Source organism: Rhinoraja longicauda, chromosome 26 (genome assembly GCF_053455715.1).
Source record: "Rhinoraja longicauda isolate Sanriku21f chromosome 26, sRhiLon1.1, whole genome shotgun sequence".
In the NCBI taxonomy this organism is placed as follows: Eukaryota; Metazoa; Chordata; class Chondrichthyes; order Rajiformes; family Arhynchobatidae; genus Rhinoraja; species Rhinoraja longicauda.
In genome coordinates this window covers 3,782,695-3,798,913 of record NC_135978.1, presented here as the reverse complement: position 1 = coordinate 3,798,913, position 16,219 = coordinate 3,782,695, and positions in this window count along the sequence as shown.

The following is a 16,219-nucleotide window of genomic DNA, read 5'->3' as shown; positions in this document are numbered from 1 at the left end:
GTATCTCCTGACTAAATTACACATTTTCTAGTGGAATTTAATGAGTTTTTTGTTGCATTTTTTACATATTTGTCTGGTTGTTTTACATTTTATTTTCCTGGTGCAACAATTACCATTTATTTAGCATCTTTAGCACAGTAAAATGTTCCGAGGCACTTTACAAAACAAAAATTAACGCAGAACCATTAGAAAATATTAGAACATATTTGTCAAAGTAGTAAGTTTTAAACGCTGTCTTTAAAGGGGAAGGGAGGAAATTCCAGATCCTTCATCCAAAGTAGTTTATGGTACATAATCAAATATATTTAGTTTAGTTTAGAGATACAGAATGTAAATACTAGTGTTAGGGGTGATTGTTGGTCAGTGTGGATTTGGTGGGCCGAGTCCACACTGACTAGATGTTAGATTTTAGAGATACAGCGCGGAAACAGGCCCTTCGGCCCACCGAGTCCGCGCCGCCCAGCGATCCACGCACATTAACATTATCCTACACACACTAGGGACAATTTTTACATTTACCCAGTCAATTAACCTACATACCTGTACGTCTTTGGAGTGTGGGAGGAAACCGAAGATCTCGGAGAAAACCCACGCGGGTCACGGGGAGAACGTACAAACTCCGTACAGACGGCGCCCGTAGTCGGGATCGAACCTGAGCCTCCGGCGCTGCATTCGCTGTAAGGCAGCAACTCTACCGCTGCGCCACCGTCCCGCCCCAACAATCACCCCTAACACTAGTTCTATGTTGTTCCACTTTCTCATCCGCTCACAACACACTAGGGGCAATGAACCCACAAACCTGCAAGTCCTCAGCACGTGGGAGGAAACCGGAGCACCCGGAGCAAACCCAGGCAGTGACGGGCAGATCATGCAAACCCGCCGCAGACAGTGCCCAAGATTGGGATTGAACCCAGATCTCCGGCATTGGGAGACATCAGTCGCAGCATTGCGCTGCCCTAAAAGATGTATACGCCAAAAGCAGGAATATTTGGCTATCCCTTAAAGAGATTGCAGAAGAATGAAGATATAAAAATAAGAAACAACGCGAAAACCAGAATACAGATGTTAAAAATCAAAATGTCAGAACTTGGGCTGATGTAGACAAGCAAAGATGAATGGAGGCACGAGAAAGGGCAGACACTGGAAACTTGAGCAAAACACAGTGCTGGTGGAACTCAGTGGGACCGTCCCAAAGATACTAGAGGAGCAAGATGGACCACTCCATTGAAATCGCCTGTACTGAAGTGTAGTACGCAAAGGAGCCATTTTAGTAAGCAAAACCCACCGTTCACTATGCCCCTCGCAGTGTAATCAGTGTTTTGGGGGAACAGTATGTGTGATGATACCATTAAAATGCAGAATATATCTCATCTATCAATTCACAGATTTTTGCTATTTTTCTTTTAAATGTTTCTGCAAGTTTCTGCCGACTAAAATGGAGCCGTGACGTACTACGGCTTTTAGGGTCGAGTGGTCTATCTTGTTCCTCTAGTACCTTTGGTGTGTCCTCTCCCTCCACGGAAGGATATCACTAACTGAAGCCAATGGTAGCAATCCAATTTCTATCCCAGTTTAGTTTAGTTCAGTTTAGTTTAGGGATACAGTGGGGAAACAGGCCCTTCGGCCTACCAAGTACGCGCTGACCAGCGATCACCGTGCACTAACACTATCCTACACACACGAGTGACAATGTGCGATTTGTACCAAAGCTAATTAACCTCCAGAAACTGCACGTCTTTGGAGTGTGGGAGGGAACCGGAGCACCCGGGGAAAACCCACGCGGTCTCGGGGAGAACGTACAAACTCTGTATGGACAACACATGTGGTCAAGATGGAACCCGGGTCTCTGGCGCTGTCAGGCAGCAGCTCTACCGCTGCGCCACTGTTTCCACAACGAAGATGAGAGAATGGGACGACGTTCTGTGGTAGGTCATGAGAAGCAAAGTTTTGGTTAAGCTCAACTGGATTTGGGGATGATGACGTGTGAATTCTCAGGGTAACACAGTGAATGGTAAATAGTAATAGATAGGAACTACAGGTGCTGGTTTATACCAAAGATAGACACAAAATGCTGGAGTAACTCAGCGGGCCGGGCAGCATCTCTGGAGAGAAATGGATAATGGTTGGGACCCTTCTTCATTCGCATAGGTACATAAAGATTCAGAAGAACGAGCTGTTTGTAAATGGATGTAGGCAGAGTCCATTTTACCTGATATTCTATGGAAGGTTGAGTTCACTTCAGTTTAGTTCATTGTGACGTGCACCGAAGTATGGTGAAAAGGGGAGGTCACATCTTTTGTCAAGAGAGAGCTAGATAGAGCTAGATAGAGCTCTTAAGGATAGTGGAGTCAGGTGGTTTGGGGAGAAGGCAGGAATGGGGTACTGATTGAGAATGATCAGCATAGGAAAATAACTGCAGATGCTGGTACAAATCGAAGGTATTTATTTCACAAAATGCTGGAGTAACTCAGCAGGTCAGGCAGCATCTCGGGAGAGAAGGAATGGGTGACGTTTCGGGTCGAGACCCTTCTTCACCATGATCACATTGAATGGCGGTGCTGGCTCGAAGGGCCGATTGGCCTCCTCCTGCACCTATTGTCTATTGTAAAAGCTCTTGTTGCGTGCCAACCAGTCAGCGGAAAGACAATGCATGACTACAATCGAGCCGTTTACAGTGTGCAGATGCGTGATAAGGGGAGGTCACTTATTTTGTCAATGTGGGTGCACACAAAAGTAAACATTTCCTCCGAACCGGCATTTAAATAAAATCATCATCATTGTAATTGCTGAACGCGCTCACTAATTGCCTGGGTATACCTGCCTGCAGAACTCTTCCTGCCCTTCTTTACGCTGCCATAGTAACGTACCCCCACCCCCACCACCCCCCCCCCCAAAAAACCCCCAACCCAAAAGCATTTCTTCCACTTCTTTGTCGGAATCAAAGTAGCTTTGAAAACCTTGAGCTAAGATTCAAATAGACTTCTGCTAATCAACCATTTTCAGTCTGCAGATTAAGTGATATTGCAACAGAAATATTTCTGAGGGTGATGCCTTGAAGTAATGCATCAAGGCAATGAAAATATGATTTGTTATGAGAAAACTATAATTAACTGTATAAGTATAATGTTGCTTTGAAATGGTTTTGCTTTTATTACACTTGTAAATCTGTACAGGATGAGTATTTTCACTGTGGGAGAGAATCAGTTGGAAGAATGGGGAACCAAAAAGATAAGAATTACCTGCATGAGTAATCTAATTTGCTGTGACTATGTGTTGTTCTGCCTTTAGATTGGTACTAGATTGTATACACAAATCAATCTTATGGCATAAGCAAAATAATTTTCATTCATTTACTTTTATTTGCTTATTAAGATGAGAAGGGATAAAATATTTTTTTTCCCATCTAAAATCAGCATTAAACACTCCCTCATCAAATGTGGGGATGAAAGGTTAAGATTTCTTCATATTGTCCTGATAATGGATTAGAGGTTTCTTTCATTAATTGCATGTGGGGAACAACCAGCTCAACACGACTGGAACTCGTTACAATGTGCACTCTCTGCACTAAGTTATTTTCTGATTAGATGTGATTAGAATATTTTTGTGAGACCATCACAAACTTCTCAAGTTCCTTTTGTGATTCTCTTGGAGGGATCCTCCTATATCATAGAGTCATACAGCCCTTCGGCCCAACTTGCCTATGCCGACCAATATCTATCTACACTAGTCCCACCTGCCTGTGTTTGGCCCATATCCCTTCAAACCTGTCCTTTCTGTGTACCAGTCTAATTGTTTCTTAAACGTTACGATAGTTCCTGCCTCGACTACCCCCGCTGGCAGTTCGTTTCATACACCCACGGTGGCGCAGCGGTAGAGTTGCTGCCTTACAGCGAATGCAGCGCCGGAGACTCAGGTTCGATCCTGACTACGGGCGCCATCTGTGCGGAGTTTGTATGTTCTCCCCGTGACCTGCGTGGGTTTTCTCCGAGATCTTCGGTTTCCTCCCACACTCCAAAGACGTGCAGGTATGTAGGTTAATTGACTGGGTTAAATGTAAAAATTGTCCCTAGTGTGTGTAGGATAGTGTTAGTGTGCGGGGATCGCTGGGCGGCGCGGACTCGGTGGGCCGAAGGGCCCGTTTCCGCGCTGTATCTCTAAAATCTAAAAATCTAAATCTAAACCCACCATCCTTTGTGTGAAAAGGTTACCCTGCCTTCACCTTGAACCTATGTCCTCTGGTCCTCGATTCCCCTACTCTGGGCAAGAGACTCTGTGCATCTACCCGACCTGTTCCCCTCATGATTTTGTACACCTCTATAAGATCACCCTTCAAGGTCCTGCGCTCCAAGGAATAGAGTCCCAGCCTACTCAACCTCTCCCTGTAGCTCAGACCCTCGAGACCTGGCAACATCCTCGTAAACCTTCTCTGTAGCCTTTCCAGCTTGAGGTAGGTGTTGAGGTGATGCACCAGGTAACTCGGTGCATGAATCAAATATATATCTTAGAGAGTCCTCAAATGAACATTTGTGACGAGTTAGTTCTTTGCAATGTTTGGTCGGCACGGTGGCGCAGCGGTAGAGCTACTGCTTTACAGCGCCAGAGATCCGGGTTCCATCCCGACTACGGGTGCCGTCTGTACGGGGTTTGTACGTTCTCCCCGTGACCTGCGTGGGTTTTCTCCGAGATCTTCTGTTTCCTCCACACTCCAAAGCCGTACTGGTATGTAGGTTAATTGGCTTGGTGTAAATGTAAAATTGTCCCTTGTGTGTGTAGGATAGTGTTAGTGTGCGGGGATCGCTGGTTGGCATGGACTCGGTGGGCCGAAGGGCCTGTTTCTGCGCTGTATCTCTAAACTAAACTAAACTGGGATAGAAATTGGATTTCTACCATTGGCTTCAGTTAGTGATATCCTTGCTTCTAATTTGATATTTGTGGACTTAAATTTACCCTTCAGGGTTTGAGTAAATAATATACTTTTATACGATGGTGTGGCACGGTGGTGTGGCGGTAGAGTTGCTGCCTTACAGCGCCAGAGACCCGGGTTTGATCCTGACTACGGATGATGTTTGTACGTTCTCCCCATGACCCGTGTGGGATTTCCCCTCTGGTTTTCTCCCACAAAACCTCCAAGGTTTGTAGGTTAATTGGCTTTGATAAAGATTGTCAATTGTCCCTAGTATGTGGGATGATGTTAGTGTGCGGGGATCGCTGGTCAGCGCGGACTCGGTGGGCCGAAGGGCCTGTTTCGCGCAATGTATCTCTAAACTACATCTAAACTAAACTGATTGCGTTATTTGGGTTGAAGTATTAAAAGATAAGAGATGGAACGGTCCAGGAGAATCGAGGAGAAATAGAGAACATGGAGACACAAGGAACAGCAGATGCTAGAATCTTGAGCAAAACACAAAGTGCTGGAGGAACTGGATGAAGAGTCCCGGCTCGAAACATCACCATTCCACATTCTCCAGGAATGCTGTCTGACCCACTGAGTTACTCCAGCGTGTTGTGTCTGTCCTTGGTAAACCAGCATCTGCGGTTCCTTATGTCTACACTTATACTTGGTATGATTGTGCCTATTATATAGTAGAATAGTCACCGTTAGTTGAGAGATACAGCGTGGTAACAGGCCCTTCGGCCCTCCAGCTATCACCTGTGCACTAGATCTGATTGATTAGCACGCAACAAACGCTTTTCGCTGTTCCTCGGTACACATGACAATAAACTCAACTAGTTCTATCCTGCACACTAGGGACGATTTACAGAAGCCAATTAACCTGAGAAAGCCCACGTGGTCACAGGCAGAATGTACAAACTCTATACGGACAGCACCCCTAGTCAGGATCGAACCTGGGTCTCTGGCTTTGCAAGGCAGCAACTCTACCGCTGCGCCACATTGCTGCCCACCGATCGACATGCAAAAAACATATTATTTCATTGAACCATGGATTCATGGGAGGTGGTCTTGGAGGGGAGGACGCTCCTCAAACTGCGGAGCATCGTGGACAATACAGCTCACCCCCTCCGTGACACACACTGGTCAGCCTGAGGAGCACCTTCAGCAACAGACTGGTCCCACCAAGATGCAGCGCAGAACGCCACAGGAGATCCTTCTTCCCTGAGGCTATCACACTATAACTCCTCCCCCTTCTATCGTGGGGTACACTGAGACTGAGGACTGAATCCCCTTCCTCCCCCCCCCCCTCCCCAATCTTTGCCCACCCCCCAATCCTTTCCACTCGTCACTTTATGTTTGATGTACTTTGTGTTTTTATAACTGTTGGCAAATCAATTTGCCTCCTGGGATAAATAGAGTTCTATTGTATAGTATTGTATCGCATCGAACCAATGCAGGGTCTATGTTCGTCCTTTAAACAGCAGTGGACAGGTGGAATTCTCTGCCTCAGAAGGCAGTGGAGGCCAATTCTCTGAATGCATTCAAGAGAGAGTTAGATAGAGCTCTTAAGGAGTCAGGGGATATGGGGAGAAGGCAGGAACAGGGTACTGATTGAGAATGATCAGCCATGATCACATGGCGGAGCTGATTCGAAGGGCCGAACGGCCTCCTCCTGCACCTATTGTCTATTGTCTATTGAACCTGATAGGAATAAACAAAACCAATTATTAAACCTCAACCTGTGAAGTTATTTTTGGCTTCATTGAAACAAACTCTGCTTTCCAGTCATCATATTAAATCATCTGAATTAAATTTAGGAATAAAATAATTTTCCATCTAAAATCAGGGAAAATAGATAGTTGAAAGTCATCTCTCGCCTTTATCTCATCCTCAGAAGGATAAACATTTTACCCTCATAAGTAATATGACAACAGGCCACTGTGGGCTTCCCCTTCATCATCTGTTTACGAAGGAACTGCAGATGCTGATTTAAACCGTGGATAGACACAAAAAGCTGGATTAACTCAGCGGGACAGGCAGCGTCTCTGGAGAGAAGGAATGGGTGACATTTCGTGTCGAGGCCCTTCTTCAGACTGAGAGTCAGGGGAGAGGGAGACATCAGAGACAAGGAAGTGTAAGGTGTGAGAACGAGCTGCATCCCCTTTGATGTCTCGTTCTCACACATTGGCCAACAATTGTACATTTCCTTGATCATTGTCTGCTTTGATCTGTCATTTTCACACCTTACATGTTCTTTGCACCCTTACGTTCTCTGTGTCACCCCCTCCCCTGACTCTCAGTCTGAAGAAGGGTCTCGACCCAAAACGTCACCCATTCCTTCTCTTCAGAGACAATTTACAGAAGCCAATTAACCTGGACACCCGCCCCCTCCCCTGACATCAGTCTGAAGAAGGGTCTCGACCCGAAACGTCACCCATTCCTTCTCTCCCGAGATGCTGCCTGACCCGCTGAGTTACTCAAGCATTTTGTGTCTACCTTCGATTTTAACCAGCATCTGCAGTTTTTTTTGCTACACTACCAGATACACTGTGTGGACCGACACTCAGCGTACAAAGCAGGTTTAGGTTTATTATTGTCACGTGTACTGAGGTACGGTGAAAAGCTCTGTTTTACGCGCTAACCAATCAAATCAAATAATAGACACAAAAAGTGCTGGAGTAACTCAGCGGGTCAGGCAGCATCTCTGGAGAACATGGATAGGTGACGTTTCACAGAGTGCTGGAGCAACTCAGCGGGTCAGGCAGTGTCTCTGGAGAACATGGATTGGCGATGATGTGGGTCGGGACCCTTCTACTTCAGACACAACAAGTCCTCCTGAGATGGTGCTTGGCTCGCTGAGATACTCCAGCACCTTGTGTTCATAAGGTCATGTTGCAGGAGCAGAATCAGGCCATTCGGCCCATCGAGTCTACTCACTCATTTAATCATGGCTGATCTATCTAACCCCATTCTCCTGCCTCCTTCTGCACACACAACCTATCAGACTGAGGAAGGGTTCCGACCTGACACGCCACCTATTCGTTTTCTGAACTAAACCATCCTATCAATAACTAGAGTGGTACAGGGCTACTACCTACTTCATTGGAGACCCTCGGACTATCTTTAATCGGACTTTACTGAACTTCACCTTGCACTAAATGATAATCCCTTTATCATGTATCTGTTCACTGTGGACGGCTCGATTGTAATCATGTACTGACTTTCCACTGACTGGTTAGCACGCAACAAAATCTTTTCACTGTACCTTGGCACACGCGACAATAAACTAAACTAAACAAAACATTTCTGGAAAAAGATCGAAGACGAGACCCGACCGGAAACGTCACCTATGCATTTCCCCCAGAGATGCTGCCCGACCAGCTGAGTTACTCCAGCATTTTGTGTCTATCCTTTGAGGAAAAGGAACCTTGGTTGAGTTCCAACAACCTCCCATCGCCCTTACCTCCCTGCCAGCTCCTTTAGACACGCAAAGCCAATGAGAACACCACACTGATAAACCCCTTGCGTAGTGATGTTTCCTTAGGATTCCGGAATCTTCCATTGTGTTCTGAAGAAAGAACAGTATTGACAGCAAGATAGACCAAAAATGCTGGAGCAACTCAGCGGGACAGGCAGCATCTCTGGAGGGAAGGAATGGGTGACGTTTCGGGTCGAGACCCTTCTTCGACCCGAATCGTCACCTGTTCATTCTCTCCAGGGATGCCGCCTGTCCCGTTGAGTTGCTCCAGCTTTTTGTGTCTATCTTCAGTTTAAACCGGCATCTGCAGTTCCTTCTTTCTTACACGGTTTACAATCCTGGTGCAAGTTAGAATTACATTATTCCGTTTTGGTACACATGACAAGTAAACACTCTTAATTCAGGTGAAGAAGGGTCTCGACCCAAAACGTCACCCATTCCTTCTCTCCAGAGATGCTGCTGCCTGACCCGCTGAATTACTCCAGCTTTTTGTGTCATAGAAACATAGAAAATAGGTGCAGGAGTAGGCCATTCGGCCCTTCGAGCCTGTACGCACCGCCATTCAATATGATCACGGCTGATCATCCAGCTCAGTATCCCGTACCTGCCTTCTCTCCATACCTCCTGATCCCTTTAGCCACAAGGGCCACATCTAACTCCCTCTTAAATATAGCCAATGAACTGGCCTCAACTACCTTCTGTGGCAGAGAATTCCACAGATTCACCACTCTCTGTGTGAAAAAAGACGTTCTCAACTCGGTCCTCAAAGACTTCCCCCTTATCCTTAAACTGTGACCCCTTGTTCTGGACTTCCCCAACATCGGGAACAATCTTCCTGCATCTAGCCTGTCCAACCCCTTAAGAATTTTGTGCGTTTCTATAAGATCCCCCCTCAATCTTCTAAATTCCAGCGAGTACAAGCCGAGTCTATCCAGTCTTTCTTCATATGAAAGTCCTGCCATCCCAGGAATCAATCTGGTGAACCTTCTCTGTACTCCCTCTATGGCAAGAATGTCTTTCCTCAGATCAGGAGACCAAAACTGTACGCAATACTCCAGGTGTGGTCTCACCAATGCCCTGTACAACTGCAGCAGAACCTCCCTGCTCCTACACTCAAATCCCCTCGCTATGAATGCCAACATACCATTGGCTTTCTTCACTGCCTGCTGCACCTGCATGCCTACTTTCAATGACTGGTGCACCACGACACCCAGGTCTCGTTGCATCTCCCCTTCTCCTAATCGGCCATAGGTCTATCTTTGGTGCGTCTGCAGTTCCTTCTTGCACAGTATTGGCAGCAATATCTTCCAAGTATTGATATAAAATACCGTGCACAACATGGAGGTAATACATTTCTTTGCTTTCCACAGATGATTGATACTAATGTTACTGAAAAATACGTATATATTGCTTATAATTTACCACAATTTCAGATTTAATTTAAAGTGATGTCTATTAATATTATAATATGTTGGTTTGTAAAAGCCAATACTGTTAGCGATGCAGTGAAAAATACATTTCTAGACATATTGAAATGAAGGAAATATGTAATCAATGAAGCAGAGCACCATTATATGTAATACAGTTTGCCTTTTCTTTTCCTGTTCGGCTATTATTTGCTTTGCAAATGATTGTATTTATCTTTAAGTTTCTATTTACCCATTATATTTTTGCCGCTTTGATGGTTAAAACATACAAAGGCAGCAGAACGGTAATGTTTGTGGGTAGGGGAGAAAGAAAAAAAAGACATTGTTCTAGTTAAGCAAACCTTCGAAATATTGCCTCCATTTCTTACTCATGTTTCAGAAACTAATAGATCTGCATCCCTGTTCTTGAGAGGAATTCAGGCTATTTAAAAAAATAATATGCTGCCACATGCTACAGTATCAGCTTTCCGTTCCATCACTCACAAGTGGTGATCTTTTCCACAATTTTATCAACTCCCCCAACTTTTTAAACTGTCTTTTAAGAGTCGAGAGTGTTTTATTGTCATGTGTCTCACACAGGACAACGCCATTTCCTACTTGCAGCAGCACAACAGAATATGTAAAAATAGTACACTGTAATCAATATAATAAGCAAAAAAAATACGTAGAGATGGCACGGTGGCGCAGCGGTAGGGCTACTGCCTTCTGGCGCCATAGACCCGGGTTCGATCCCGACTACGGGCGCCGTCTGTACGTGGTTTGTACGTTCTCCCCGTGACCTGCGTGGGTTTTCTCCGAGATCTTCGGTTTCCTCCCACACTCCAAAGATGTGCAGGTTTGTGGGTTAATTTGCTTGGTATAAAAAAAATTGTAAAATTGTCCGTAATGTGGTGTGTGTCGGGCAGTGTTAATGTGCGGGGATCACTGGTCGGTGTGGACTCGGTCGGCTGAAGAACCTGCTTCCAACGCTGTATCTCTAAACTAAAAATATACCTTTATTTCTCGTGTATTTATTGAGATTGACAGATTCTTGATTAGTACGGGTGTCAAGGTTTATGGGGGAAAGGCAGGAAAAGGGGTTGAAAGATAGATCAGCGATGATTGAATGGTCGAAGTAGACTCAATGGGCCGAATGGCCTACTTCTGCTCTGACTTATGAACATGGACTTATTCCTTTCACAGATGCTGCCTGACCTGCTGAGTTCCTCCAGCACTTTGTGTTTTGATTAAAACAGAACTACAGGAATTCTCTCTACACTGATACTTTACTAATTTGATGTGTAAAATGTCATCGAGAAATCCTTTTTCAATATATTGGATTAATTGAATAACACGGCAATTTTGAGTTTGAGTTTAGTTCAGTTCAGTTTTGTTTATTGGCACGTGTGCAGTGAAAAGCTTTTGTTGCGTGTTAACCAGTCAGCGGAAGGACTATACATCATTACAATTGAGCCGTCCGCAGTGTACAGATGCATGATAAAGGAATAACGTTTAGTGCAAGGTGAAGCCAGCAAAGTCCGATCTAGGATAGTCCGGTTGTCATTTAGAATTGCTCAGTGGTTGTGGTAGGATGGTTCAGAGGGGTGGAGAGAGGGGTAGGGATGGGTAGGGAGGGGTAGGGAAGGGGGTGGAGAGAGGGAATGAGGGAGAGGGGGTGAGGGAGCGGAGGGAGGTGGGTGGAGAGAGGGAGAGGGGGTGGGGAGGGGGTGGGGAGGGGAGGGGATGGAGAGAGGGGGTGGAGAGAGGGGCTGGAGAGGGGGGCTGGAGAGGGGGGCTGGAGAGGGGGGCTGGAGAGGGGGGCTGGAGAGGGGGGCTGGAGAGGGGGGGTGGAGAGGGGGGGGTGGAGAGGGGGGGTGGAGAGGGGGGGTGGAGAGGGGGGGTGGAGGGAGGGGGGGGTGGAGGGAGGGGTGGGGGAAGGGGAGGGGAGGTGGAGAGGGGGCGGGGAGGGGAGGGGGAAGGGGAGGGGGGGTGGGGAAGAGGGAGTAAGTTCATGAAAGCAAACTGCATTGTAAACAACAGTTATTCATCCATTACAGCCTGTCTTCTCTTACCTGAATAAGCAGCAGCACTGGGTAAAGTTTGCAATTCTCCGGTTGTAGTGTGATAATGGCACTTTGTGAATGTAATCAACCTTTGGTCTTGTTAGTTCCACAGGTGTAATTAATACCACCATCTGCTAAGCTGTGATGAATGGTGTTTACAAATAGACTACAGCATGTTAAATATTGTCCCACTCTCTCCCCACACCCCCCCCCCCCCTCTCACTCTCTGGTGTAAAGGGCAGGGGAGTTTAGCGTTCTCCCCATGGAGACTGTGCTGTGGGCTTCATCTAATTAGCAAAATATTTCTTAGTGGTAATTATGGAAAGTATCATTAACACTGTACCAGCTGTGGTGTTGGCAAGGTCAACAGAGGTCAGTGCAACTAATAGGGATTTGATATAACCCGTGTTTTGTCATTAATTGATGAATATGGATAAAGCCCTCTCGGAAAAGTAACATATGGCGGCTTTAAGAAAACATACATCTATAATTTTAGCAAACTATTTTGATCTCGGTGGCTTTAAGGTTCTCACTTCTATTTTATTTCATCGCACGTCGAGAGTCTACAGTATTTTGTTGTTTGTATATAGAACATGGAAGAGTCTGAAGATGGGTCTCGACCCGAAACGTCACCCATTCCTTCTTTCTCTCCCTCCGGAGATGCTGCCTGTCCCGCTGAGTTACTCCAGCATTTTTATGTCTAGCTGAGAGGGAGAGATAGATCATACAAGATTGAATGGCAGAGTGGACTTGATGGGCCGAATGGCCTTCTACGCCTGCACCTCCAGACTCAGGAACAGCTTCATCCCCAGGGCCATAGCTGCCATGAACCGGTCCTGCTGAGCCGGATGGTCACATCGCACAGTGAACCGGCACTGACCTACTTGCACTTTATTCTGTCTTAAAACTGTTCTAATTTGTTTCGTTGGGTTGTTTAAATTAATACTGACTAGCGAATTAATTTATTGCATCGTATGGGAGGCGCATTCCCAATCTCGTTGTACCCCTGTACAATGACAATAAAGATATATTGTATTGTATTGTATTGTAAGGTGAAATATCTTAGACTTACCTGCCCACTCGAATGGGAATAAAAAGTTCCCATGGCATTGTTTAAAAGAAGTGCAGGAGAGATGGAATATAGAGCAGTACAGCACAGGCCCTTCAGCCCACAATGTCTGGGCCCAACATAATGCCAAGCTAACCTAGTCTCCTCTGCCTGCACGTGATCAATACCCCCTCCATTCCCTGCATATCCACTTGCTTATCTAAAAGCTGTCAAACGCCTCTACTGCATCTGCTTTCACCACCGCCCCTGGCAGCGTGTTCCACCTCACCACCACCCTCAGTGTGAAAAACTTGCCCCACACATCTCCTTTAAACCTTGCCCCTCTCACCTTAAACCGATGACCTCTAGTTTTTGACGTTCCCACCCTGGGCGGTGAATCTGTGGGATTCATTGCCACAGACGGCTGTGGAGGCAAAGTCAGTGGGTATTTTTAAGGCGGAGATTGACAGATTCTTGATCAGTGCGGGTGTCAGGGGTTATGGGGCGAAGCTAGGAGAATGGGGTTGAGAGGGAGAGATGGATCAGCCATGATTGAATGGCAGAGTAGACCTGATGGGCCGAATGGCCCAATTCTGCTCCTAGAAGTTATGAACTAAAAAGATTCCATATGTCTTCCCTACATCCACCCTGTCAAAGGCTTTCATAAAATAACAAACTCAATCCTGTGGTCCCACGTTTCGATAGGAAGCCACTCCAGCCTATTCAAACCTTCTGGAGAGGTGTCACCTCGTCAGTTCTGTTATTATCCTTGTAAATCTCTTTTGCAACTTTTCCAGTGTCCCTATATCATTTTTATAACACGGGGACCAGGGCCAGTGTGCAGTTTCACCACACTGCGGTTGTAACATAAATGGACCTTCAGAGAGTTAAGACTGGAATGCATTATTAGTAGGGAGGGGTATGGAATATAAATGGAGCATTTCAAGAATACATTACTCAGAATACAAAGTACGGTCGCTGTGCTGGGCTGTGTGGCAGAACAAGAGAGAAACAAATGTTGATAACAACCCAGGCAATTTGGGAGATAAGGGAGAACAATAATGTTCCCAAATTTACAGCTAAATCGGAGAACAGAGAGGAGCATTGAATGCTAAGGAGACTTAGCAACCGGTCAGGGAAACTGGAATGGAAAGTAAGGTGGAGATTACACAGCGGAGCGCAACGTGAGCGGTTTTCTGAAACACGTTTTATCAGGGAAACAAAAGGATCTCTGAGCAATCCCGAAGCCGACGAGGTAGAAAGTGATCAGAGACTGGCAGATATTCCGAAGGACTTTGTTGTAATCAGTGTCCGCGGCCGAGATTGCAAAGCAGTGCCCAGCGCTGAGATCATTAATAGGCGCGGGCTCTAGCACAGGCAAAGGCAAAAAAAACAAAAAGATATTTAGCTTCGTCCCATTTATACAAAAAGGACTTGTGGCTGTGCAGCGGATATTAGACACAAAAAGGCCGGAGTAACTCAGCGGGTCGGGGCAGCATCTCTGGAGAGAAGGAATGGGTGGCGTTTCGGGTCGAGACCCTTCTCCAGACTGAGAGTCAGGGGGAGAGGGAAACGAGAGATATGGACGGTGATGTGGAGAGATATAGAACAGATGAATGAAACATATGCAAAAAGAGTAACGATGATAAAGGGAAGAGGCCATTGCACCTGCAGTTCCTCCCGACGCACTTGTGGTTACACAGCTCCGTGATGTGTAGTGTGGGAATGTTGGAAAAAACATTGTCAATTTGTCCACAGCAAGTTCACGCAAATAATAACTTGCCAGCGGCAAAAAAACAATCATAATTCATAAGATAAGTTCTAGGAGCAGAATACAATACAATACAATACAATATATCTTTATTGTCATTGTACAAGGGGTACAACGAGATTGGGAATGCGCCTCCCATACGATGCAATAATTTAATTAGCTAGTCAGTATTAATTTAAACAACCCAATGAAACAAATTGTAACAGTTTTAAAAATAGAATAAAGTGCAAGTAGATCTGTGCCGGTTCACTGTGCGATGTGACCATCCGGCTCAGCAGGACCGGTTCATAGCAGCTATGGCCCTGGGGATGAAGCTGTTCCTGAGTCTGGAGGTGCGGGCGTAGAAGGCCTTGTATCGTCTGCCCGACGGTAGAAGTTCGAACAGACTGTTGCAGGGGTGTGAAGAGTCTTTGTGGATGCTGGTGGCTTTTCTGAGGCATCATGTGTTGTAGATGCCCTCCAAGGCTGGTTGCTGTGTTCCGATGGTCCTCTGAGCTCTATGGACTACCCGCTGAAGAGCTTGCTGGCAAGACTAGAACTGAAGCACATAAGGCAGCCAATAATAAATAGAATGAGAATTTAGGAGTAACAACTTCAGAACATCGGACGTTTAAGATACAGCACAGGAACAGGCCCTTCGGCCCATAATGTGCTGAACATGAGGCCAAGTTAAATTAATCTCCTCTGCCTGCACGTCAAGTCTAGTCAAGTCAAGTCAATTTTATTTGTATAGCACATTTAAAAACAACCCACGTTGACCAAAGTGCTGTACATCTGATTAGGTACTAAGGAAAAAATGAAACATACAGTAGCACGCAAACATAACAGCACATACTAAACAGTTCACAGCGCCTCCTCAATGAGCCTCAAACGCTAGGGAGTAGAAATAGGTTTTGAGCCTGGACTTAAAGGAGTCGATGGAGGGGGCAGTTCTGATGGGGAGAGGGATGCTGTTCCACAGTCTAGGAGCTGCAACCGCAAAAGCACGGTCACCCCTGAGCTTAAGCCTAGACCGTGGGATAGTGAGTAGCCCCAAGTCGGCCGACCTGAGGGACCTGGAGTTAGAGAGGTGGGTTAGAAGATTTTTGATGTGGGGGGGGGGGGGAATGTCCATTTAGGGCTTTATATGTGAATAGGAGGAGCTTGAAGTTGATTCTGTACCGTACAGGGAGCCAGTGGAGAGAGGCCAGAATCGGCGTGATGTGGTCCCTTTTACGGGTACCCGTCAGGAGTCTCGCTGCGGAGTTTTGGACCAGTTGCAGGCGGGACAGGGATGATTGGCTGATCCCAGTGTATACATTGGCTGATCCACGTGATCCATATCCCTTCATTCCACGTATATCCATATACCTTTCTAAAAGCCTGATCTTCCCGAGACCTTATCTGATCAGGTGGAGAAGGATGAGGCTCGCTGGTCATTGCCAGAAATACCAGCAAACAAGGTTGTGCTGTGGGAACCCGCCCATGGAAGGCGAAACCCGGGACGACCAAACAAGACCACGCTGAAGACGTTGATGGAAGACGCATACGTGGGGACAAAAGAGGACAGAGATGTGTGG